We start from the raw sequence: 27,451 nt of genomic DNA, 5'->3' as shown, positions 1-27,451 counted from the left end.
GAGTATTGCTTGTGCAAGCAAATCTTTCTAGTTTTCTGAGCCTTAATGATGAGCGATCTCAGCACAAAAGGGAGGGCAAGATTTTACTCGTCCTACACTAAGAGGATCAGGCAAGGGCTACTATCTGCCTGCCTGAACCCACCAAAACCCAAACTGTTTTCTTAAGCCAGACATCCTAATGTATGTAGGATGGGATTGACGCCAGCAACTGATAAGGGAATTAAGGGTTACGGGGAGCGGGCGGGTAAGTGGAGCTGAGTCCACGGCCAGATCAGCCATGATCTTGTTGAATGGCGGAGCAGGCTCGAGGGGCTAGATGGCCTACTCCTGTTCCTAATTCTTATGTAACCGAGAGTCTGCCACTGCCGCCATGTCACTGCATCCATTGAAGAAGTGGGAACCAGATTAAGGTTCAAAGTGACATATAAATGTTAGGCCTCAGGCTGAGCTGAGGTCTAATGAAGGTAAGGGAAAGCAGCCTGATCGAACGGAGGGAGAGGTGTCCACAAAGGGACCCTCTCCCCCTGAAAGGGATACTAGGGTGGCATTTCACCACTGCCTTGGTAATTGCAGCCAGGTCCCTCCTTGAGAATCCCTGGAGGTAGTGGAAATAGCAGCAGTAGGTTGGCCGGGCCTCCGTGTCAGAATTTATATGAAGTGGGCCAGGTAGTGGTAGAAGCAGTCTCGCTGGGGGCAGAGAATTGCATGACTGGGAGGGGAAATGGTGGTAGGGTTCAGTGATCCATTTTCCCTCTATTCCCACCACTATCCAACCCAATTCTGGGTGGGATAACAAGAGAAAAAAACCAGGCCAAAGGCTTTTAGTCTCTCAGCACACCTCAACCCAAATTTCTCTTCTGCTCTCTTGAAGTGTGATGACTCGTACTGGGGAACAGTTCCATGGGTCTTGGCTGAGTGTGTCACAAGTGGCTTTTCTTATGTGAGTCTAGTCAGTGAACAATGGTTAGAAACTATTAGAATGGGGGAAGGCATCACAGAAACATAGAAGATCGGTGCAGGAGTAGGCCATTCGGCCCTTCGAGCCTGCACCACCATTCAATAAGAGCATGGTTGTTCATTCACCTGATTTCTCTCCATACCCCTTGATCCCTTTCACCATCAGGGCCATATCTAACTCCCTCTTGAATATATCTAACGAACTGGTATCAACAACTAACTCTCTGCGGTAAAGAATTCCAGAGGTTAACAACACTCTGAGTGAAGAATTTTCTCCTCATCTCGGTCCTAAATGGCTTACTCCTTACCCTTAGACTGTGACCCTTGATTCTGGACTTCCCCAACATCGGGAACATTCTTCCTGCATCTAACCTGTCCAGTCCTGTCAGAATTTTATATGTTTCTATGAGATCCCCTCTCATTCTTCTAAACTGCAGTGAATACAGGCCCAGTCGATCCAATCTCTCCTAATACGTCAGTCCTGCCATCCCGGGAATCAGTCTGGTGAACCTTCACTGCATTTCCTCAATAGCAAGAACATCCTTCCTCAGATTAGGAGACCAAAACTGAACACAATATTCCAGGTGAGGCCTTACCAAGGCCCTGTACAACTACATTAAGACCTCCCTGCTCCTATACTCAAATCCCCTAGCTATGAAGGCCAACATGCCATTTGCCTTCTTTACCGCCTGCTGTACCTGCATGCCAACTTTCAATGACTGATGTACCATGACACCCAGGTCTCGTTGCACCTTCCCTTTTCCTAATCTTCCGCCGTTCAGACAATATTCTGCCTTCATGTTTTTGCCACCAAAGTGGATAACCTTAGTGTGTATCAGCCATAAGCAGTCCAGTTCTCACTTGACTTCCACACCATGCACTTTGCAATAAGGATGGCTCGATAATCATTGTCATGAGCAGGGACATTGATTATTTCTTTCCACACCAATGAGGGCTAAGAACAGAGAGGTGCTCATCAAAGGCAGAGAGGCAGTCAATGCCCACTGGAAGGAGCACTTCGAAGATCTCCTTAACCAAGACTCTGTCTTTGATGTGAGTGTACTTGACTCCATCCCACAGCATCCTACCCGCCACCACCTCGGCACAACTCAGCCCAGCATGAGGTTGAAAAGGCCATCCAACAACTGTAGCACAACAAGCCTCAGGAGCAGATGGATTCCCCGCCAAAGTACTAAAGCATGGCGGAGAAGTACTCTTGGCATGAATCCATGACCTCATCTCTCTTATCTGAAAGGAGGAGAGCATGCCGGGGGATTTCAGAGATGCCGTAATCATGAGCATCTTCAAGAAAGGTGACAAGTCTGATTGCGGTAATTATAGAGGCGTTTCCCTGCTGTCTGCCACAGGGAAAGTCATTGCAAGAATCCTCAACCATCTTCTCCCAGTGGCTGAAGAGCTCCTCCCAAAGTCGCAATGTGGATTCAGCCCACTAAGGGGCACAATGGACATGATCTTCACCGCGCGCCAAATCCAAGAAAAATATAGGGAGCAACATCGACCTCTGTACATGGCTTTCTTTGACCTCACAAAGGCCTTTGACTCTGTCAACCATGAGGGATTATGGAGTGTCCTTCTCAAATTTGACTGCCCTCAAAAATTTGTCACCATCCTCCACCTGCTTCACGATGACATGCAAGCCGTGATCCTTATCAACGGATCCACCACAGACCCAATACAAGTGCAGACCGGGGTCAAGCAAGACTGTTTCATCGTACCAATGCTCTTATCAATCTTCCTCGTTGCAATGCTCCATCTCATCCTCAACAAGCTCCCCGCTGGAGTGGAACTAAACTACAGGACAAACAGGAAATTGTTCAATCTCCGTCTCCTCCAGTCCAGATCTAAGATTGTCCCAACCTCTGTCATTGAATTACAATATGCACACTCGGAGGTTGAATTTCAAACCATTTTTGACACCTTCACCGAAGCATACAAGAGTCTGGGTCTTACACTAAACATCCGTAAGACAAAGATTGTCTACCAACCTGCCCCCACCACATACTACTGACCCCCAATTATCAAGATCTATGACAAGACATAGAAACGTAGAAACATAGAAAATAGGTGCAGGAGTAGGCGATTCGGCCCTTCGAGCCTGCACCGCCATTCAATGAGTTCATGGCTGAACATGCAACTTCAGTACCCCATTCCTGCTTTCTCGCCATACCCCTTGATCCCCCTAGTAGTAAGGACTACATCTAACTCCTTTTTAAATATATTTAGTGAATTGGCCTCAACTACTTTCTGTGGTAGAGAATTCCACAGGTACACCACTCTCTGGGTGAAGAAGTTTCTCCTCATCTCGGTCCTAAATGGCTTACCCCTTATCCTTAGACTGTGACCCCTGGTTCTGGACTTCCCCAACATCGGGAACATTCTTCCTGCATCTAACCTGTTGAAACCCGTCAGAATTTTAAACGTTTCTATGAGATCCCCTCTCATTCTTCTGAATTCCAGTGAATACAAGCCCAGTTGATCCAGTCTTTCTTGATATGTCAGTCCCACCATCCCGGGAATCAGTCTGGTGAACCTTTGCTGCACTCCCTCAATAGCAAGAATGTCCTTCCTCAATTTAGGAGACCAAAACTGTACACAATACTCCAGGTGTGGCCTCATCTAGGCCCTGTACAACTGTAGTAACACCTCCCTGCCCCTGTACTCAAATCCCCTCACTATGAAGGCCAACATGCCATTTGCTTTCTTAACTGCCTGCTGTACCTGTATGCCAACCTTCAATGACTGATATACCATCACACCCAGGTCTCGTTGCACCTCCCCTTTTCCTAATCTGTCACCATTCAGATAATTGTCTCTCTGTTTTTACAATCAAAGTGGATAACCTCACATTTATCCACATTATACTTCATCTGCCATGCATTTGTCCACTCACCTAACCTATCCAAGTCACTCTGCAGCCTCATAGCATCCTCCTCGCAGCTCACACTGCCACCCAACTTAGTGTCATCCGCAAATTTGGAGATACTACATTTAATCCCCTTGTCTGAATCATTAATGTACAATGTAAACAGCTGGGGCCCCAGCACAGAACCTTGTGGTACCCCACTAGTCACTGCCTGGCATTCTGAAAAGTACCCATTTACTCCTACTCTTTGCTTCCTGTCTGACAACCAGTTCTCAATCCACGTCAGCACACTATCCCCAATCCCATGTCCTTTAACTTTGCACATTAGTCTCTTGTGACAATGTGGACAATGTGGTCCACTTTCCAAACCTTGGACAATGTGGTCCACTTTCCATACCTTGGGAGCCTAGTGTAAACAAGAACAGATATCGATGACGAAGTCCAACACCGCCTTCAGTGTGCCAGTGCAGCCTTTGTTCACCTGAGGAAGAGAGTATTCGAAGGCTAGGATCTCAAACCCGGCACCAAGTCTACAGAGCAGTAGTGATACCCGCCCTCCTATATGCCTCAGAGACATACAGTAGGCATCTCAAAACACTGGAAAAGTACCACTAATGATGCCTCCACAAAGTCCTAAAAATCCATCGGCAGGATAGACGCACCAATGTCAGTGTTTTCACTCAGGCCAACATCCCCAGCGTCGAAGCATTGACCATGCTCGGCCAGCTCCGATGGACGGGCCACATTGTTCGCATGCTCCATACTAGACTCCCGAAACAAGCACTCTACTCGGAGCTCTGCCACGGCAAGCGAGCCCCAGGAGGGCAGAGAAAATGCTTCAAGGACACCCTCAAATTCTCCTGGAAAAAGTGCAACAGAAAAACCAACATTTGAGAATCCCTGGCCCAGCATCGCTCAAAGTGGAGGAGAAACATTTGAGAAGGTGCTGAACACTTTGAGTCTCTTTGTTGGGAGCAAAGTACAAACAGCGGAAGGAGCATATGACAAATCAAGCACCCCACCCACCCGTCCATCCAATCTCCATCTGCCCCACCTGTGACCGTCTGTAGATCCAGCATTGGTCGCATCAGATACCTTTGAACTTGTATTAGTGTGGATGCAAGTCAAGTCATCCTCAACTCTGGGGGATTGCCTAAGAAGAAGTAGTAGCCAAGGGGCCAATTGTGGTGCTTATGCTGCCCTGACTGAGATGAGCTACTCACCACAGACTGAGGATCAAACTGGGACTGCCCTGGACTGCACAGATCAGTTTTACACAAAGCGAAACATTTACCAAAAGAGCTATTGGGGAGCAACAGGAACATTTCTAATTGCACTACAGTTCACTGGTACAAAACATGTTTAGCTGCCTGCCTGCAATTGCACATTATTAATGGAAGAATATCAAAAAGCTGAATTTCAAGGGATTGTGCCGACATAGCAACTCATTAAATAGAATTGAGATCAGGGCACTTCACAGCAAATATTTAAAGACATTTTTCCACTGGAGATTGCAATGATGGACAGATGGATCTTGCATTTGTAATACAGAACTACGCTATCTCTCTGGTGTATGCTATCAGCCAAAGATGATGAGGCTGATTCATCAGTGCTCTTGTTTCCACTCTGGTATAAGACTCTGCTGGGGGAAAGCTTGCAGCAGGAGGGTGCCCGAGCTATGTAAACTGGACAGCCCAGGAGTTTTGCTGCACCTTTCCCTCTATCTGGTGCCTCTTTGGGAGGCTGGAAGGAATTACATAGAATGTACAGCATGGAAACAGGCCATTCGGTCCAACTGGTCCATGCCGGTGTTTATGCTCCACATGAGCCTCCTCCCACTCTTCATCTAACCCTATCAACATAATCGTCTATTCCTTTCTCCCTCATGTGTTTATCTAGCTTCTCCTTAAATGTGTCTCTGCTATTCGCCCCAACTACCCCTTGTGGTGGCAAGTCCCATAGCTGGTGAGAATCTTTAGAGGCAGCTGAAGGCTTTTCACCAAAATAAGACCAATGTTGGGAGTGAAATTCAGGGCCAAGATTTATAGACTGCAGCTTTCAGAAGGCCATTATTTTGGGACTTAAACCCGCCACCGAACTGATCTTTTGATGTTAGATGCCGGATTTTCAGCTTTCCGGTTTCTTCGGCAAAAATGGTAGCGATACGTGAAACTTACCATTTTTGCTCTGTTACCGCTTTTAGGCCGAACTTTTGTGTTGTACGCATCGGTAAGGAGGAGGGGGGGTGGGGGGTTGCACGAGGATTCGTAAGAACGCGAAATTTAGTCCGGGGGCGGGAGCGCTGCAAGAGAGGCCTTGGGGGGGGGGGTGCGGGGGGGGGGGGGGCGGGAAATTGCAAAAAAAATTCCAAAAACATTCACAAAACCCTTAGCTAGCAAATCACTGAAAAAGAATTAAAGGGTAAAAACTTTAACTTACCTTTTTTGCAGGTTGTCATATTTACCGCGGCTGGCTGGGCTGTGCCGACAGGCTTGACCGGGTCGTGAGAGAGCCGAAAGTACGACGGTAATGCAATCGGCGTCGTTGCACCTCTCGCCAGCGGTACTTGGAAGCGCCGCCGCAAACAGGCACCCGAGGATCCCGCCCGGGCTTTGCAACCGGGTTTTCGCCGCGGAGAGTCAAATCGCGGCGAAAACCCAGTCGCAAACCTGCTGAAAATCTGGCCCTAGCAGTGGGACACATCCGGTATTGAATATTTCAGTCTTGGGATGCCTCATGAACAGCAACCGGGAAAGAATTGAACCTTGAATCTGAAGCTTCCTGCTTCCTGATGGGAGTCCATTGCTCAGCTGCTCAGTAACGAGTTCAAGACCCAAAAAAGATGGGTTCCTCAAAGTTCTGAGAAAAATATTCTAATTAAATTTCCCTGAACTAGATCAGGGACTACTTACAATTCATTAACTCTACTCTACACCTACCTGGAATTTGCCTCGGTAGAACAAACCATATAGTTGATATCCAAACCTATCGATGTCTTTCCTTGTTTAATAATTCCAGATAAAAGAGAAGTAAGCTTTCGTTGCATTATTTTTCCTCCTTATAATTAAAGTGAATATTTTTTGTCTGTTCTGAGTACTGTGTACACAATTATTTCGGCAACCTAGATTTATAGTCAATTGAAGGAGAAAGCTTGATTCATAAGGACATAAGAAAAAGTAAAGGGCAACAAAGGACCAGTCACCCATCTAAGCTTGACCTTCTAGTATTACAACTTATTGAGGCAAGTGTTTGGACACAGAGCTTATGTTTATATAGTTTATATAGTGGTTAACATAGAAAATGTCCCAAGGCATGTTACAGAGGGAGTAGAAAAAATACACAGGAATGGATGCAGGAATGGATGCTAATACATGAAGGATTAGAAGAAATGAGCAAAAATCTGATCGAAAAGAGCTGAGTTTTGGAAAGTTTTTTTTAAAGGTGGATAAAAGGCAAAAAAAGAATTCCAGAGAGTAGGGTTGGAGCAGACGAAGGCTTTGCCACCAAAATGGTACCAACGTTGGAAGAGTGAAAGGTTTTGGAGTGTATTTAAAAGCTGGAACAGGTGTGGGGATCAGATAGGATGAGGACGTGGGGGGATTTGAAGGTGAGGAGGATTATAAGTGTAATGCATTGGCTAACCAGAAGCTAATTCAGGCCGGTAATAATGAGGGTTGCAGGTGAATGGGAATTAGAGTGGGACGAGATATGGGCAACCTAGCTTTTGACCAGTTGAAGTTGATGAAGGGTGGAAAATGGGGAGGTCAGCAAGGACTACATTAGAGAAATTGAGTACGGAAGTGATTTAAACATGGATAGAGTTTTCAGCAGTGGAGATACAGGTAAGGACTGAGGCAGTCAATGTGTGGAGGTAGTAATAAATGGTTTTGTTAATGGATGGAATGTGGGATTTGAAGCCCAGCTGCAAATTGATCAGTGTGCAAAACCTTTGCATCATGTGGTTCAACTGAACAAAAATGGCTGGAGAGGAGAATGGAAGCAGCAACTAGAGATCAGAGTTTATGGTAGGAGTCTAAAATGGCTTCACGCTTCCTAATGTTCAGCTAAAAAGAAGTCGTGACGCATTTCTGATATCTTTGGGTGAAGACATTTTTCTAAGATTTGTTTTAAGTTTGCTTTTCATTAATTTAAATTCATAGCCTGTGGTCCTACTAGTTTGACATACCTTTAAATAATATATTGGGTTCAGCATATCTATACTATTTAATACGTTTATCTAGTTCAGGGAAATTCAGTGTCAGTTGTGGCTCAGTGGGTAGCACACTCGCCTCTGAGTCAGAAGGTTTTTGGTTCAAGTCTCATTCCAGGAACTTGAGCACAAAAATCTAGGCTGACACTCCCAGTGCAATGCTGAGGGAGTGCAGGACTGTTGGATGAGACGTTAAACCGAGGTCCCGTCTGCTCCCGCAAGTGGATGTAAAAGATCCCATGGCACTATTTTGAAGAAGAGCAGGGGAATTATCCCGAGTGTCCTGGCCAATATTTATCCCTCAATCAACATAACAAAAAAACCCAGATTATCTGGTCATTATCTCATTGCTGTTTGTGGGAGCTTGCTGTGCACAAATTGGCTGCTGCGTTTCCTAAATTACCACAGCGACTACACTCCAAAAGTACTTCATTGGCTTCAAGGTGCTTTGAGACATCCGATGGTCGTGAAAAGCGGTATATAAATCCAAAGCTTTCTTACTTTACACCTCACAATGAGGTTGCTACTTACACTTCTCTCTAGAGTTTAAGCTTTCTAATTTTTTCTTATAGCTCATCCTCTTTATACTTGACATGATTGCTTCTCCCTGTACTGAGCCAATGCATGCAGCTCCCTGTTGAAGGGTGGCAACCAAAACTGCACTTCGTATTCTATATGTGTCCTGACCATGTAAAGCCTCAGTATAACCTCTGTAAGCTTGCAGTATAACCTCTGTAAGCTTGCACTCCAATGTTCTGGCTGCAGTACCCAACATTATATTAGCTTTTTAAATGCATCCAGAAATTATTTTGACATTGAGAGCCCACCATTGCTCCTAGGTAATTTATGAAATTTCTGTGCGGATTCCGTTCTCTTCAATGTAAATCTATGTCACTCATCTTTTTATCTATTTCTCGATATTCAATTTAATTTGTCATTTGTCTACCCAACTGCAGGACTGGCCTAAATTCTTCTACAAATTGTTAACTGCATCCTCTGGCTCTAACCGCCCCCCTCCACCCCCATTTCAATATTATCTGCAAGTCTAACACATTTACAGTTTGCTTTTGTATTCTCTGTGAACCTGTTTGTTTTCTGCTTTTCATTCCTACTCAAAATGATAAATAATTTATATCATTCAGACAATGAAAATCTTGTCGTGGGTCGGGACTGAAGAAATGGGATTATCTCAGAAGCCCAGACTTACAAACAAATAAGCACAGAGTATTCTATATTTGTGGAATAAAGAAATAGCTAAGGAATGTTATGTACGTAAATAAACAGACTAACTGAGACAGGAGTAAGGTAAATTAACTGTGTCCTTTATAGCAACTCCCAAAATGGTGTCCCAAACCAGCATGAACCAGAATGATTACAACTGTGAATAGCTCCCACAGGGTCCTAATGACTATCTAGTGAAGTGTAACAAACAGAGTATGACCACAACAGAGTCCCCCCCCCCCCCTCTGAAAACAGTCTATGAACAGAGTCCTTGAGATAGCCAGGCCGTGTTCTGATACGCTGAGACCAGCGTGAAGCTTGTGGTGTTTGAGCGAGGTTTTTGGTTGGGAAACAGAACGGTGCCTCTGTTCCATCCTGCTGGTCTGTTGGCCTGTGAGTTGGGATCAGTTGACGAGCGTTCCATCAAGTTCCATCATTGAGCTCGTAGGTGTGAGGGCTGAACTTTCACCCGATCTGTTTTGGAGGCAAAAGTGAAGATGCAAGCTTATGACTCCGGTTTGGGTGCTTAACTCTGACCCAATCTCGTTCTTCAGTTGGGGCTTTTGAGAGCGTCGTTTTGTGTCAGTGTACGATTTCGCTTTTCGTTGGCATTCTGAAATCTGGGATGCGAGTGTGGTTATCTTCACATAAGGTTTGGCTGGGGGTTTGAGAATGTCTAGTAGCCAGCGAAAATTCCGCCCAATCATGAGCTCAGCGGGTGTTTTCCCCGTTAGCGAGTGCTTTGTCGAACGGTATATACGGAGAATAGTTTGAACTGCTTCGTCGAATGTTTGGCCTGCTGCGAGGTTAGCTTTCAAAGCCTCTTTGATGACGCAGTTAAATCGCTCAACACTCCGTTGCTTTCAGGATTGTACCGAGCAGTAAGACGATGCATGATAGCATGATGAGTGAGGAAATCAGCAAACTGGTCGGACACAAACTGTGGTCCATTGTCAGTGATTATGACCTCTGGGAGGCCCCACTTTGTGAACATACGCTGCAGAATAGTGACGATCGTTGATGAGGTCACTGAACTTGTAGCGATTTCTGGCCATTTGGAATGCAGGTCATGTACTACAACAAGGAAACGTTGGTGCTGTGGAGCTGCTTCAATGGGACCGAAGATATCTAACTGAAGTTGTTGCCATGGTCTTGGTGGCCATGGAATGGGCTTCATTGGCGCTGATCAGATGTTTGTGGCCTTTTTGCTCAGACTGCATGCTTCGCCGTATGAAACAAACTTCTCAATGCGAGTGTCAATCCCAGGCCACCATACTGAATCGCGACATTTCTGCTTCATGCGGACATTGCCAGGGTGTCCATCGTGTACCAATGAGAGAACGTGCTGTTGAAGCGACTTGGGAATTACTGCTCTATCACCACAAGCTAGGCAGCCATCGATCCAAACGGAAAGTTCATCGCGAAGTCTGTGAAAGGTTTTCGGCTCTTCTGGAATTTGCTTAGGCCACTCAGTCTGGAGGAAGTGGCACACATGCTGGAGCATAGCATCAGGCTGTGATTCGGTTTTGAGTTTGTCGCAGGAGACAAGGTTTCTGATGGATTGAGTGATGATCGACGTGACACATGTGTCGTCATCTGTGAACAAGTCAGCACCAGAGTCCGAAACAGGTGTCGAGTGGCTGAGCATGTCAGTTAAGTGGTTGCGACTGCCAGCGATGTACTGTACTGTATGTTATAGTGATGAAGGCGATCTGACCATCGGCTGATTTGTAGTGGTCTGTGCCCAGATCCAGTTGTAGCGAGTAGTGTAGTTGGCGCTTGGTGACCTGTACAGAGGGTAAACTTCCTGCCGTAGGGATAGATGTGTCAGTGTTCAAATGTGTAGATCCAGGCGAGTGCTTCGCGTTCACCTGTAAAGTATTTCTGTTCTGCAGATGAGAGCATGCGAGAGGCAAAAGCTACAGGCCGTTCCCGGCCGTCAATCCATTTCGAGAGCACAGCACCCATGGCGGTGCCTGACGCATCCGTGTTGATGTACATAGTGGCATTCGGATCAAAGTGTGCGAGGATAGGAGGGGATGTGATTTTCTCCTTAAGCGTGGTGAATGCCTGAGCCTGGGAATCTGTCCATTCCCAAGGGACGTCCTTACGCAGCACTTTGCGAAGTGGTTCGGCAATGTGCGCATAGTGCGGGACGAACTTCAGATAGAACTTGCAAGTGCCGAGGAATGATGAAAGTTCTTTGATGTTGATAGCCCCCTGCATTTGCTGGATCACGTCAGTGGTGTCAGTTGTGCTGTGACACTGTAGCCCAGAAAGGATATTTCTCCAGCAGTGAATGTACACTTATCGACATTAAGTGTAATGTTATGTGTAGCAAGTCTAACCGTAACTGCGTGAAGTCGCTGGTCATGTTCTTCCATTGTCCATTCATGTACGACGATATCATCAAACAAATTGAGGGCTCCCTCTATGTCTGCTAGCATAGTAATGACAATCTTCTGAAATGCATTTGGTGCAGAAGGTTGTCCATAGGGCATGCGTCGATACTGATACAGACCATCATGCATCGTGAATGCTGTGTGCAGTCCGCTAGGGGTATTTGCAGGTGACTGTGGCTCATGTCGAATTTTGTAAAAACTGTTGAGCCGTGGAATTCTGAAGATAACTCATCGATGGTAGGAAGAGGGTACTTGTCGGGGATGATGGCCTTGTTGACCTCTTTCAGGTCGATGCATAGGCGGATCTCCCCATTTTTATGCCAAGCAATGACAAAATTCGAGATCCAGGGTGAGGAGTCGATGCTTTCAATGATTCCCTGAGATTTGAATCACCTTAATTCTGCGGATACTTGGTCGCGAACTGCGAATGGGAGACGGCGAAGTCGCTACGTATCCGGTTTGATGGAAGGGTCAACGCGGGGACGGTGGCAGAATTTTGTTGTCACTCCAAACCTTGTGAAGATTGAGGGATACTGATTGTCAAAGTCCACCGTGTACACAGATGTGCTGGTTGGGTCGTAAACTTTGAACACAAGCTTGTCAAAAAGGTCAACACCCATGAGATTTCTTCCCTTCGTGACATAGAAACATAGAAAATAGGTGCAGGAGCAGGCCATTCGGCCCTTTGAGCCTGCACCACCATTCAATATGATCATGGCTGGTCATGCAACTTCAGTACCCCACTCCTGCCTTCTTTCCATACCTCCTGATCTCTTTAGCCGTAAGGGCCACATCTAACTCCCTTTTGAATATATCCAACGAACTGGACTCAACAACTTTCTGCGGTAGAGAATTCCACAGGTTCACAATTCTCTGGGTGAAAAAGTTTCTCTTCAACTCGGTCCTATATGTCTTACCCCTTATCCCTAGACTGTGACCCCTGGTTCTGGACTTCCCCAACATCGGGAACATTCTTCCTGCATCTAACCTGTCCAATCCCGTCAGAATTTTATATGTTTCTATGAGGTCCCCTCTCTTTCTTCTAAATTCTAGTGAATATAAGTCTAGTCGATCCAGTCTTTCCTCATATGAAAGGAAAAGTTCTCCAATGTTATATCCTTGTAGTATATCGAGACAGATATGAACCCAAGTACCTCAATTTTGGAGTCGGAGTATGCATGTAGAGTGGAAGTTGTGGGCTGCAGTTGACAGTGCGTGAAGTGGGTTTTGTACACAGCCTCGCACAATATGGAGACTTTGGCTCCAAGGTCAATGAGGAGGCAGATGGGCGTGCCGTCAATGTTACCTCACAGTCCTGGAATTTGCCCGGACCGATGTGCGAAATGTTACTAACGGTGTAAACCACACTGGGTTCATCATTATTGGGGTTGTCCACATGTCGAATATGCTGCGATGAATGACAGACACTCGCAAAATGGTTCATTTTACCACATGCAGAGCATTTCTTCCCACTTGCAGGGCAGTTAGGACTCTTTGCTGAATTGGATTTGTCCCCACAGTTAAAGCAGTGGAAGTTAGGCCCATGGTCCATAGTGGGTGGCTTATTACTAACCCTGGGTCTCTGCTGTGATTTCCGCTTTGGACAAATGCCTTGCACATGGGCTGTAGCTGCAATCTGACGCACAGGGGGAACAGGGGATCTGATCACTTTTGAATCGGAATGCGTTGATTCGATTTGGATGGCCAAATTAATATTTTGTCCAATGTTAATTTGTCATCCTCCATTAGCAAGCTTTCCCGAATGCAGGGATTGTTGTTTTCTCAATAATTTGATCCCTGATCATTTCCTCTGTAAGTGCTCCAAAGTTACATGTATCAGCCAGTTCAGTTAATTAAATGATGTACTGTTTGATTGGTTCACCGTTCCCTTGTCCCCTTTGATGAACTTTGTATTTCTCCATCATGATACTTTTCTTTGGCCCAAAATATTTCTCAAGGGCGCTTACCACTTTGTCATAGGACTCTGTGTCTTCGATTTGGCCAAAGATGCGTTGGCCTTCAGTGCCAAGGCAGTGGGTAAGTATTGCATGGCGGCGAGCTGGTGTTACATTGTCGCCATCTAACAAACTCACTGTGATGTACGTAGAAAAGCTTTCTATCCATCTCGGCCATGGAACTGGAGGGTCTCCGGGTGTGGAGAGGAAATGCGGGGAAGGGAGGTTAATTTGATTCATCCTCGTCACCAAATTACGTTGTGTATGTAAATAAACAGACTAACTGACACAGGAGTAAGGTTATTTAACTGTGTGCTTTATAGAAACTCCCAATGTGTCCTTTATAGCATCTCCCCAAAGTGGTGTCCCAAACCAGCATGAACCAGAATGATTACAACAACTGTGAATGGCTCCAGCAGGGACCAAATGCCTTTCTAGTGAGCTGTAACAAACAAACAGAGTATGAACACAACAAGGAACATTCATAGTAACTAAATAAGAAAATGATAAATGATGAAATTAATGGAATTGTTTCAGCGCTAGAGTTTATGGGCACAGGATGGGATAGTCAGTTGGAACACTGCCCTTTCAGACTTACCTCAAGGCTGCTGCCCACAAGGCTTACACCCCATTTTTGATCTGGCCACAAGGAGGAGCTGCCTCTGGAGGCGCAATAGGTACAGATAGATTGTCTTACCAAAGCAAAAAACAGTGAATGCTGGAAATTTGAAATAAAAACAGAAAATGCTGAAAATACTCAGCAAATCAGGCAGCATCTGTGGAGAGAGAAACAGAGTTAATGTTTCAAATCGATGATGTTTTGTCAGAACTTGCCATGCTTATTCCAATGAGGCCCAATGCCCAATTTTGTTCGAGCCTCGGGCATTCCGGTTTGGGAGTGCGCTTCTATCAGTTACGTGTGTGAAAATGGGCCATAACGAAATGTTACCCAATTATTCCTTCTTACCCACCTCCATTTTGGGCACACAAATGTTACTGTTTTGATGCTTTAAGCGCTTTTTATTTCACAGGATAGCGCCTTTGAAACTCCTGTGATGAAGTATGGCGTTTCACGTTAGGAACCTGAAGTTGGTAAATTCCAGCTGCTGTTTCATTAACAGCAATACTGGGCAATAAAAGTTTATATTGAGTAATACTGAGTCCTGCCACGTCACAGCAACAGTGATTGAGGTACAAGGGCACCTCTTTAAGAGTTCATCGAGGAGAATAATAGCCTTGTCTGTGGTAGATTTATTTGAAGGTGGTGAAATTCTGCAGGTGCAGGGAGAGTCAAGGGGAATAAGAGAATGATGGAGTAACTTCTGTGTTAGGGACTCCTTTCTGAATAATGTACCTCTTTTGCTGCCCCATCTCCCCAGTTTGTATTTAGTGGCCGAGAATTATATTCTGATAGAATACTCAAGCTGAAAATATTGGAATCTATACAAGATGGTAAGCAGTCTTTTCATCTGCTGCTAAAAATAACCTGTTAATACCATCATCCATCATGTTGCGTGACACTCTTGCATCATAAGGTCAGTAAGAACCTTTCCGCTGCATCATGAGGCACTACGTTATCTTCAGATAGCATTAAAAAAAGTCCACACTAAATGAGCGGTCAGAAAAAGAGTGTCAACAGTAACATTTATTTTCTATATGTTATAAATAGTAATAAGTGAATTTAAAGCACCATCTCAATCTTAGGTCATTGAGATTGTGTTTTAAATGTACTGGAATGCACCAGCTGGTGGAAGCAGAATCAATAGTATTTTTCAAAAGGGAATTGTATATATACTTGAAAAGGAGACATTTATAGGACTATGAAGAAAGAGCGGGGGGGTGAGACGAATTAGATAGCTCTTTCAAAGAGCCGGCATAGGAACGATGGGCCAAATGGCCTCCTTCTGTGCTGTAAGATTCTATGGTTCTAGGAGACTGCTCTCAGTTCAACTTTTCATCTTTTATTGTTATCTGAAATGCCCTTGATTAGATTATTGCCATTGCTGACCTCTATTTAAGTGGTCCTGTCTACTTTATAAAGTCTACTTTTTCTTCCTCTCCATCTGTACAAATGTGGGCCACATGTATTTGTGCTACATATGTTATCTAGGGTGGATGGAAGATTGACAGCAGGGATGTTCAAACTAAGTCTTGTGGCCCAGTTCAATCCCTTGGACCCAGGCAATCTGGCCCATAAAGTCCAAGCGATTCAATTCTATTTGCATTTAAATTTCTTATTTGCTGGGGTTTCCCTGTTGGAATTTTTTGAGCTTGGCAATTTGGAAAGAGCTGTTCCTTGCCCTGGTCTTACGCCCCATTGGAGAATAAATCTGAAATCAAGCACTAAGATATTTATTATCTGCAGCTTGAAACGGAGGAAAATTAATGAGAACATTGACTTAAACTCATGAGGTAATCCTAAACCTATCCAAATCATTGGTTTACCAGAGTTAGAATATTGTGTAAAGTTTTGGGTGTCCTACTTGAGGAAGGATATCAAGACCAGAGCAAGGTTTCAGTAGACATTCACTGAAATGGGAACAAAGATGTGAGGCTGAAGACAGAAAGTGGGGCTCTTTGTATTAGAACAAAAATTAAGAGGAGAGCTGATAGAGGTGTTCAAAATGATGAAGGGGTTTGATAAGGTAAATAGGGATAAAACTCTTTCCATTGGTTGGTGAGTTGGTAACTAGAGGGTATGAATTTCCAAAAGAATGAAAGAAGATCTTAAGAGATTTTATATATGTTGGAATATGGATTGCCCTATAAAACAACAGTGGACTCAGAATCCATAATAGTTTTAAAAAAGGTGCATAAATATTTGAAAAAAGAATATTTCTAAAAGAGTCTGAGTAAGGGAGAACTGGCACAGATGTAATTGGCTGAATTCTGTGAAGTAACAATTTATGATTGTATGTGGTATAGGAGACACTATGGGCCCAAGTTTCCACACGCGCCTAGAACGGCGCAGTCCCGACCTGGACGCCCGTTTTTCGCGCCACAAAGTGCGCCTAAAAAAATCCTCGTATTCTCCACCTACCTGCAGGTCCTCTGGCCCTCGGCGCAGCCAGCATGATCTGTGGGGGGGCGGAGCCAGGTCCCTGCGCTGAAAACAGTGCCGGGACCTCTGCACATGCGCGCTACAGTGGGCACGCAAGTGCAGTAGCTCCAGGCACCGAACTGTGTGGGAGGGGCCCGAAGCACGCAGCCGCTAGCCCTGGCCGAATGGCCTCACTGGGGCTGCGTGAATAAGGCTCCTCCCATGGCCAGCTCCTGCTTCCCCCCAACAAGACCCGACACCCGCTCACCCCCCCCCCCGCCTCCGGACCAGACCCGACACCCGCTCCCCCCCACCCCGACTGACCCGACCCGACCCGCGCTCCTGTTCTCGCTCCGCCGCCCCCCCGTTTGGACCCGACCCAACCCGCGCTCCTGTTCCTGCTCCCCGCCTCCCCGACTGGACCCGACCCGACCCACGCTCCTGTTCCCGCTCCCCGCCCCCCCCCCTCTCTCTCTCTCCCCGCCCCCCTCTCTCTCTCTCTCCCCCCCCCCCCCCCTCTCTCCCCCCCCTCTCTCCCTCTCTCTCTCCCTCCCCGCCCCCCCCCCCCGACCCGAACCGAACCGAACCGAATCAAACCGACCCAACCCAACGCCACCTACCTGTAAATCTGGTGCTGGGGACGGGCCCTGCCCGAAGTCTCGGGCCGGCCCGTTCAGCCTTCGGTCCCGAAAGACCTGCCTGAAGCACTTTCACACAGGTAGGAAGATGGTTTATTTAATCTTTTCTTTGCTTATAAATGTTTATTCAGGTTGGATTTATTTGTATAATATTTGTATAAGTATAAATAAGGATTTATTATAGAATTTAATGACTTCCCCACCCCCCCCCCCCCCCCCCACCTCGTTCTGGACGCCTAATTTGTAACCTGCGCCTGATTTTTTAATGTGTAGAACAGGTTTTTTCAGTTCTACAAAAATCTTCACTTGCTCCATTCTACTTTAGTTTGGAGTACGTTTTCACTGTGGAAACTTTCAAATCAGGCGTCAGTGGCCGGACACGGCCCCTTTTGAAGAAAAAATTCTGTTCCAAAGTAGAACTGTTCTACCTGACTAGAACTGCAGAAAAAAAAATGTGGAGAATTGCGATTTCTAAGATAGTCCGTTCTCCACCAGGTGCTCCTAAAAATCAGACGCAAATCATGTGGAAACTTGGGCCCTATAGCATTGCACCTAAATGGTCAAAGAATACAAATATGTTGAACACTCGTGGCTATTGCCATTCCAGCTCAGTAAGTTCCAAAATTGGATCGTGTGGTGTGAGGATATAAAACTTTTCACCCAGCAGTGACTCTATTAACAACTGAGTCTTCATTAGATTTGAAAAGGTGCAAAATGGCTTAGTCTTTTTAATAGATTTCATAATAGTTAACTAGAAAATTAGATTCTAAAAATTATTTTTAACCTGCCATAAATTTTAATGGGGATTTCAAGGTTATGAATGTTTAGCTGCTCCAGAAATGAATCATCTGTGTGTGTATGTGTACAGTAGCAGATCTTCACCTCTGGAACTTAGAAACATAGAAAATAGGTGCAGGAGTTGGCCATTCAGCCCTTCGAGCCTGCACCACCATTCAATAAGATCATGGCTGATCATCACCTCAGTATCCCTTCCCTGCTTTCTCTCCATACCCCTTGATCCCTTTAGCCGTAAGGGTCATATCTAACTCCCTCTTGAATATATCCAATGAACTGGCATCAACAACTCTCTGCGGCAGAGAGTTCCACAGATTAACAACTCTCTGAGTGAAGAAGTTGCTAAGGCTTACCCCTTATCCTTAGACTGTGTCCCCTGGTACTGGACTTCCCGAATATCGGGAACATTCTTCCTGCATCTAACCTGTGCAGTCCCGTCAGTATTTTATATGTTTCTATGAGATCCCCTCTTATTCTTCTAAACTCCAGTGAATACAAGCCCAGTCGATCCAGTCTCTTCTCATATGTCAGTCCTCACCACGCAGCTTAGTATCATCTGCAAACTTGGTGATATTATACTCAATTCCTTCATCTAAATCACTAATGTATATTGTAAAGAGCTGGAGTCCCAGCACTGAGCCCTGCGGCACCCCCACTAGTCACTTAGTCACTGCCTGCCATTCTGAAAAGGTCCCGTTTATCCCGACTCTCTGCTTCCTGTCTGCCAACCAGTTCTCTATCCAGGTCAATACATTACCTCCAATACCATGTGCTTTAATTTTTCACACCAATCTCTTTGTGGGACCTTGTCAAAAGCCTTTTGAAAGTCCAAATTCACCACATCCACTGGTTCTCCTCTATCCACTCTACTAGTTACATTCTCAAAAAATTCTAGAAGATTTGACAAGCATGATTTCCCTTTCATAAATCCATGCTGACTTGGACCAATCCTGTCACTGCTTTCCAAATGTGTTGTTATTTCATCTTTAATAATTGATCCCAACATTTTCCCCACCACTGATGTTAGGGTAACGGGTCTATAATTCCCCGTTTTCTCTCTCCTTCCTTTCTTAAAAAGTGGTATTACATTAGCTACCCTCAAGTCCATAGGAACTGATCCAGAGTCGATAGACTGCTGGAAAATGATCACCAATGCATCCACTATTTCTAGGTCCCCTTCCTTAAATACTCTGGGATGCATCCCAATCAGTCCCAGGGGATTTATTGGCCTTCAATCCCATCAATATCCCTAACACAATTTCCTGACTAATAAGGATTTCCTTCAGTTCCTCCTTCTCCCTGGACCCTCTGTCCCCTAGTATTTCCGGAAGGTTATTTGTGTCTTCGTGAAGACAGAACCAAAGTATTTGTTCAATTGGGTCTGCCATTTCTTTGTTCCCCATTATAACTGCATGAAGTATTCAGATAACTTCATGAGAGGTGCAGACATCAAAACATAAAATATGGCAGCAGAATACTCGTCAGCAGTGGAGTCTCTATTAGGTTGTTATTGGAAACATTTGTTTTTATTAATGAGAGGGACATAAATGTGTTTATATTATATATCAGAGTGTTATCGGGAGGGATTTATGATGTACAATGTGCTTTAATTGATTGCTCTCAGTGAATCGCCAAAAACAATACATTTTATTTGACAAGAGAACAACAAATACACAGCAAACCAGTTAACATCAGTAAAGGAGAGGTTATGATGTTTTGGCTAACTTTTTATTTCAGATTTCTAGCAATATTTTCATTGTACATGTTATGTGACCGTTTTAGAAAGAGGTGTATGTTACGAAGAAAGTGGCTGGGATTTTGTCTGCCTGGGCGGTCCGGAGCGACTGGTGTCCATGCGGGTCATGACCCCACTGCTGGCTCCATCCCACCGCTGAAAATGAACTTATTTTAATGAGGCCTATTAAGCCCGTCCAGCGCGTTACCTGGTCCAATGAGATGGAGCAGGTCTAGTGACGTTATTCATGACGCATTTTTAGCCTGGATCTTTAAAGGGACCATGTCCACATAGGATTTGAAGTTTAATCTAACATAGTGCTGTCAGTGCACTACAGCATTGGGGCGCTGCAAACACTGACAATGACTGCACAGAGGCAGAGGGCTGCACCCAGGTTCTTCGATGACTCCCTCCATAAGCTTATGGAGGGAGTCAGAGCACGCAGGGAGGTCCTCTTCCCTTCCAATAGACAGAAGAGACCTTCCCAGGAGACCAAGACAGCCTGGTTGCAGATTACAGATTGCAGAGGAGGTCACAAGCAGGGATGTGGTCAGGCGGATCTAAGTGCAGTGCCGCAAATGTTTTAATGATCTCATTTGATCAGGAAACGTTAGTACAAAGCCACACTCAACTGCATCCTGCTGCGCCTCTCATCACATCCCCATCACTTTGCCTCCCCTTCCTACTCCCACATCCTTACTCACACCAACTTACCTTGCACCTCCACCCATCCCTCTCTCTCATCACATCCCCATCTCACTAGCCACCCCGTCACATCCACCCTCATCCTAATCCAATCACGCTCATCCTAGGGTAGCCATTTGGGTGTTTTATCCAATGTTTATGTAAAGTTTCTGTTAATGTAGTATTAAGCATAAAAATCTTTATTTTCAACACTTCCCAGCCTTGGACAGATTTTTGTACACCTTTGGGAATGGCTTAGTAAGTTGCAGTGAATGGTGAAACATAATGTTGCTCCCGGAATAGTGATGAGTGTGATAGGAATGGCTTGATTATTGTAGGGATGCTTTATGATGTTGATGTGGGGTGGTGCCAACCAGGCACATCATGTGGCAGCTATATGGGTGTACAGCGTAAAGTTAACTAAATCTGGCCATGATGAGGCCTTGCCTGGCCTCCTGGGCATCAATGTACTCGGGTGCTGATGTCCTCTGTCCTGCACAACATCAGGTGATTGAGTTGAAGGTTGGTGTTGTTGTTGGTGCTGGTGGTGCACCTGGTGTTGCTGGTGTTGTGGCTCATCATGGTCCGATTCTGAGGACAAAGGTGAGACAGTATAAGCGGCACCCATATTGATGGAATAGATGACAGGTGAAGTACATTCTGTCATGGTGAGACAGTTCTTCCAATGAGGTGACACTGGATGCAACCTGCAGAATTTCTGTTGAGAATGCAGTGAGCAACAGCTTCTGCCTGAAGAAAGTGATGATCTGTCAGGTGGGAGCTTTTACTGTACATTTGATACTGTTATGGAATCAGCTGGAGCAATGGCCACTGAATTCCCGCCTCAGGTTGATGGACGTGGTTCCCGAGCTGCGTGAATCCCATGGCCATGCAGTGAAATTTACAAAGTAAGTGGGAAAAAAGTCTCGAGTGCTTGTAAATGACCTGATAATGATTTCAGTTGGGTCGCCCGCTGCTGCCGGTTGGGCCGGCACCACTATGACAGATGCGTCTGGGGGAATGGCACATGGGGACGTGATGACAGCAGGTTCCCAACTCGCTATCAGAAATGTTCCCACCCGACTGGCCACCGATCGCGCCTGCTACCACCCCGGACAGTTCCGGCTGCCGTTTCCCTTTCTGTTATGGTCACATGAATATTTGGGTCTGCTACAAAGATCAGGAAGTGGAAAAGCTATTTTTAGTGTAAAGAAGGGTCGCTTGACTGGAATAGTTTTGCATTTCCACAGCTGCAGTGATTCTTTCAGTTGCTCCGTTCTAGTTGTAGCTGAGCTCTGGTGTGTGCTTCTGTTATCCAAAGGAAGAATGTCAACTAGGATTTAGAATTTCAAATGTCAGTCTGAGCTGTGCAGCTGAGATTCTATATTAGGTCATCTTTTGAAGATTAGCATCTGCATTGAGTGTTTTTTGCAGCATTATAAATGCTTTATCAAAACGTGTCTGCTCTTCTCCAATTTAAAGGAGATTTCACCAATCCCTCACCATCTTGGGTCCTGCCAATGCCACTCTTAAATTGTATGCTCGGAGTACAGTACCATAATTATAGTACTAGACTACTAGAATGATACCACTAGTACTATGGTACTAGCAACCCAGAGGTTGTGAATTCAAATTCCAGAATAGCACGCTATAAAATTGAATATTAAAAATCTGGTCATTTGTGGGCTCGCATTGGAAAAATGGCCATTTTATGGATTGTTATAAAAGCCCAACTGAGTTAACAGGCTGGATCTTGCTGGAAAAATAACAGCATGTTACTGACGCTCGCCGTTATTAATGTGCAAATCGGACAGCAAGTTCTCATTTAATGGCATGAGACTTGTTATTGCAGTGCCAATCAATCTCTTTGGTCAAGAAATGTAAACTGTGGAGTCTCATTCCTTCAGGTGGTAAATTGTTCTTAGAGATTTTTTTTTAATTTTAAAATTTAAAAATGTTTCTTTTACTTTTCCACTCTGTGTCCCTTTTCTCTCTCTTTCTTAATCCAATTTTTCTTTCCCCCTCTTTATTTCTCTTTCTTTATCTAATTTTTCTCTAATTTGCCCTCCTATTCAGTCGTTCCTCTGTTTCTTTCTCAATCCTTAAATCGCACTGTTGGTCCCACCATTCACTGAGGTCCCAGATGCCCTGTTGCCCTCACCATGCCATTATCACCTCGCACTTCTGGCAAGTTATGGCGTAAAAGATCTTTGAGCTGAATGGTGCAGGAAAAACTAACGGGGCACGCCACACCATGCCACGAGATGCGCCGCTCCAGCAAGATCTGGCCCATGATATCCTTCAGGGAAGGGAAACTACCTATGACTCGTATCCCAAGCTAATGGTTAACTCTTCAACAAATTTCAATACAAAGTTGACCATTGCTGATTTTTCCCTTCCTCTCTGTGGGAAGTTGCCTCACTCACAACATCTCCACGATAATGGGATTAAGACTAGGAAATTGGCATATTAATATTGTGGTATTCCAGTATTATAGAGCACTGGTACACCACTCAGTGGCCCAACCTACATGTTAATAGCACTGGTTCTTTATCATATGAGTTCCATCTAGTTATTTAAAATGGATAAATTATTCCAGTCCTTTTACAGGCAGCTGATATACTGTGTCGACAAACCTCAAAATAACTAGTTCTGAAATTTCCTGACATGAATCTAATGATTAATGTTTGCCACAACAAAAACCTAACTACTTTATTCAAACGACTAGTTTAGCAGGGATTCTGTTGATGAGTATTGACACATTCTCTCGCATAGCTAGCTTAACCCAAAGTGAACCACCCAATGCCATTGAACTACATTAAACAGAGAACAAACTTAAAGCAACATCATGTCAATCAGGTCGGCACACTCCCAATTTCTAACTCTTTCGGCTGCACCTCCCTTAATGATGCTGCAGATAATCTAGTTGTGCAATTGTTTGTAATCCATGTCCTCATTAGTATATTGGTAGAGAACCCGATTAAAACAAGTCATCATTTTATGAGACTATCAATTTATCCCACAGCAGTGAGGATTTGGAGTTAGGTGCTACTCTATTAATTTTGATTTTATTTACATAACTGTGGTGCAATTTTATTTGTTGCCACTGTCTTGAATTTCTACCGCCAGTATTCCAACTGCATTTATAAAAAGAAAAAAGAAAGACTTGCATTTATATAGTATCTTTCACGACCAAGGGGTTCTCAGGGAGTGTTGTTGTGCCTTTGGTGTCTCTCTCTGGGCTTCTGCCCTCACAGCTTATGCCTGGCCTGTGAGGTACCCTGAGTGCTGCAAGAGCACCCCTGGAGAGACTGTGTCCACAGCTTATGAAGGGGGTTTTGAGACTCATGCGTCCCCACAGCTTATGCCTAGCTTGTGAGGCACCTGTGAGTGTCAAACACTCCTAACCCCTTCTTCCCTAGCCTGTGACACACAGTTGAGCGTTTTCGAGGCGCTCCTAGCTTCCCTTACACTGTTCTGACATAAGACTCACGATCAGGAGATGTAATACAATAGAACTGAGACAAGGTGATTCCAAGAGGAACTTAGGCTTCCAATTTATTTGACAAGGTGTTTCTCAACAAACAGCAATACACCAACAAAACAATCCCCCTAAATCCCACTAAACGGGCACAACGAAAATCTTTGCACAAGTTTAGCAGTACAATGCCCAACCTCCCACCTTTCCTGGCCTAACTGAGTTGGGAGTTCCGGGGACCAGAGGTTATACTCACTACTGTGCCTTCTGCAGTCTGGTGGTTTGTTTCTTCTATCTTCGGTATCTTCGGACACTGGTTTTCCTTCAGTGTCAAGAGGCTTGCTGGTTGTTGGATCACGAGGGCAGGGAGCTCCACACACTCCGTCAGAAACCCCTTTTTTATAGCCAGATTATCCAGTCCGCCTCTCCTGCTGAAATCGATCCTTCCCATTGGTGGGCTTTGTGATTTTGAAAAATGTAGCAGTTTTAGATTATTGCTGGTTTTTTCCACTGATGTTAACCTACTCAAGGTTTGAGTGGGTGTTGATTGCATTGGCCTCCTGTAGCCATTGTGTAGGCCCTTGGTTTGTTTTGGGTTCCCTGGTTTCTGAAGGTCTGCATAATTTTCCTCCAATTCAGTTTTTCTAACCTACTCAAGGTTTGAGTAGGTGTTGATTGGGTTGGCCTCCTGTAGCCATTGTGTAGGTCCTTGGTTTGTTTTGGGTTCCCTAGTTTTCTCAAGGTCTGCATAATTTTCTTCCATAGTGTAAACATGGGGAAGACAATAGCCCGATAATGGCTATGAGTCAGTCCCACAGTTTTTGAGCAAGTGCTTTCCCATTGGCTTGAAAGCCCCATGCTTCGGGCTGACTCTGTCCCACCATTGGCCCTCCAGTGTCCTCCCCCGTCCAATCACTGCTCTGCCAAGGTCAAACCGTCTTGGTTTCAATTCACAGCACAGACCGATCCCACAGCCCTTTTCCTTCTGGGTAAAATGAGGGGGTTTTCATCCTCCCCTACACCACCAGATGTCTCAAAGCACTTTACAGCCAATGACGTACTTTTGGAGTGGAGTCACTGTTGTAATGTGGAAAATGCGGCAGCCAACATGTGCACAGCAAGCTCCCACAAACAGCAATGTGATAATGACCAGAGAATCTGTTTTTTTGTTATGTTGATTGAGGGATAAATATTGGCCAGGGCACCGGGAGAACTCCCCTGCTCTTCTTTGAAATAGTGCCACGGGATCTTTTACGTCCACCTGAGAGGGCAGATGGGGCCTTGGTTTAATTAACATCTCATCTGACAGATGGCAATTCTGACAGTGCAGCGTTTCCTCAGCACTGCACTGGAGTGTCAGCCTGGATTTATATGCTCAAGTTCCTGGAGTGGGACTTGAACCCACAACCTTCTGACTCAGAGGTGAGTGTGCTACTCACTGAGCCACAGCTGACACTATATGCAAATTAATTTACATCAATGATTCCAGATACAAAATTGCGTTTGACCACAAAGTTATCCTTTAGGTATTCTTACACATGTCGAGTTACATTTCTGAGTCAATATTATTTACTCCTTTCCAGATCATTTTTGCCATCTCCCCTCTCTCCGTGTATCTCGTTCGCCCATCCATTTAGAACTGACTTAGAACCGAGGCTGAAAGTCAGAACCATCATTTTTCCATTTGGTCGCAGGATAGTCATCTTCGTGCACCACACTTTGTGTGGTTTTACAGTTCCCTTGTTCTGGGCTTTGAGTGAGCCTGTCTGACATCAGTTCAGGGGACGGGGTTGAGAACATTATGTCATGCTATGATTGCATGCAGGGAAGTTGATACCAAGTGTAGGGGTTAAAAGAAGACTTATCTCCTTCAAGGTGGATTCCCCGATATAAGGAATCAACACTCCCGCCATTTGCATAATGACCACGGAATCAATCAGACGAAACCTTCAGTTCAACTAGTTTATTCGAGTACATGCAAGGGAAAAGTTCAAATGTGAACCTTCCCAGAACAGTGGTTCTCACCCACAATTATACAACAAACTGGTGTCTGCCTCTTCCACAAAAGCACCGATTGGTTTACTGCTTATCAGCGAAGTTACATTGATTTGTCGTCTCTTATCAGACTGGCTCTGAATGGTGTTTCCTAACTGTCCATCTCCCATCATATGTTAATTGTGTTTGTTCAGTGATGTGAACTTTGCCTTAGTCCCCACGATGCCTGAAGTAACTCTGTTCCCAAACACTGGCTTTCTTATCTCTTCTCGAGAGACTAGTCAAAATGTATCTTAACTGCTGACCTACTGTCCTTGTTATGTGTTACTAAGGTTAAGGATGGTTCATTAACCATCAGGCTTAATTGTGTTGTAAGTGTGCTTTACATACATAAGCAAGTGTTACATACAATAGGCAATTATAATCCATACCGTAAGGTAGAGGAACTTCACTGGTTCCTCAGACCCTCCTAATACTGATAATCCCTCTTAATCTGGACCATTTTCCGTGTCGGATCAATTCACTACCTTCAGTGTCTTCATTCTTGACCACCTATCTGTCTGTTCTTTGCCTGCTACAACTCTATACCCCTTATACCAAGGCAGTTCTGAGTGTCAGCATCTTGCACCCTGTTGCCTCGCTGATGTACCAAACCTGGTCATTGGCCCAGAATTTGCTGCCAAAATAATGGCGAGTTTAATAGCACTTGCCATTATTAAAGTGTAAATCATCAGCAATTTGTGGCGAGGGAGAGATACCCCTGTGAATTGAGAATCGCCACAAGTTGTTGGACGATTTGCGTTGCTCCACCGTTAGCCTTGCAAAAACGGGAGCTCGCCGCCAACCCCACTGAATTTCATGAAGCTCCTGCATTTGCCTATTAATTGCCCATTAAACACGGCACAGAACATTAGGGTTGGTACCTAACAGCACAATTACCCTTATAAGGAGATTTATGTTCCTACATTGCCAATCAACCTCTCCAGCCTGAAAAGGGAACAATTTAAAGTGTGGCGTCTCAGTCGTTCAGCTGGTAAATTGTTCTTGGAGATTTAAAACATTTTAATTAATTTTCTTCATTTTGTTTTTTTGTCTTTTTTTTACTCTCTCTCTATTAATCCAATTTTTCTTTTCCTTTCTTTCTGTACCTGATTTGACTTTAACTCACCCTCCTTCTCCATCGTTCCTCTCTTTCTTTCTCAATCCTTAAGTCTCATTGGTTAAGGAGATAGATTGTTGATTCCGCCATTCACCAATGTCCCAGATGCCCCATTGCCCTCACCGCACTGTTATTAGCTCGCACCTTCAGCAACCTAAAGGCAAACCAATTTTGAGCTGAAGGGTGAGGGAAGAAGTCTAACCAATGGTGCATGATGCCCCAATCCAACAAATTTTGGGCCCTTGCATTTAATAGGCAGAGAAGGGCTGTTGATTCAACAGCAAATTGGGAGATCTGC

At 44.9% G+C, this 27,451-nt stretch overlaps 1 long non-coding RNA gene across 1 annotated transcript in view; it reads left to right on the top strand.

Moving 5' to 3' along the window:
- LOC139279383 (uncharacterized) overlaps nt 1-27,451 on the top strand; it is a 182,048-nt gene that overhangs the window by 109,090 nt on the left and 45,507 nt on the right. The gene's annotated exons all lie outside the window — the stretch shown is intronic.

The sequence above is a fragment of the Pristiophorus japonicus genome, chromosome 14, assembly GCF_044704955.1.
Source record: "Pristiophorus japonicus isolate sPriJap1 chromosome 14, sPriJap1.hap1, whole genome shotgun sequence".
In the NCBI taxonomy this organism is placed as follows: domain Eukaryota; kingdom Metazoa; phylum Chordata; class Chondrichthyes; family Pristiophoridae; genus Pristiophorus; species Pristiophorus japonicus.
This window is presented reverse-complemented; position numbering and strand designations above follow the sequence as displayed.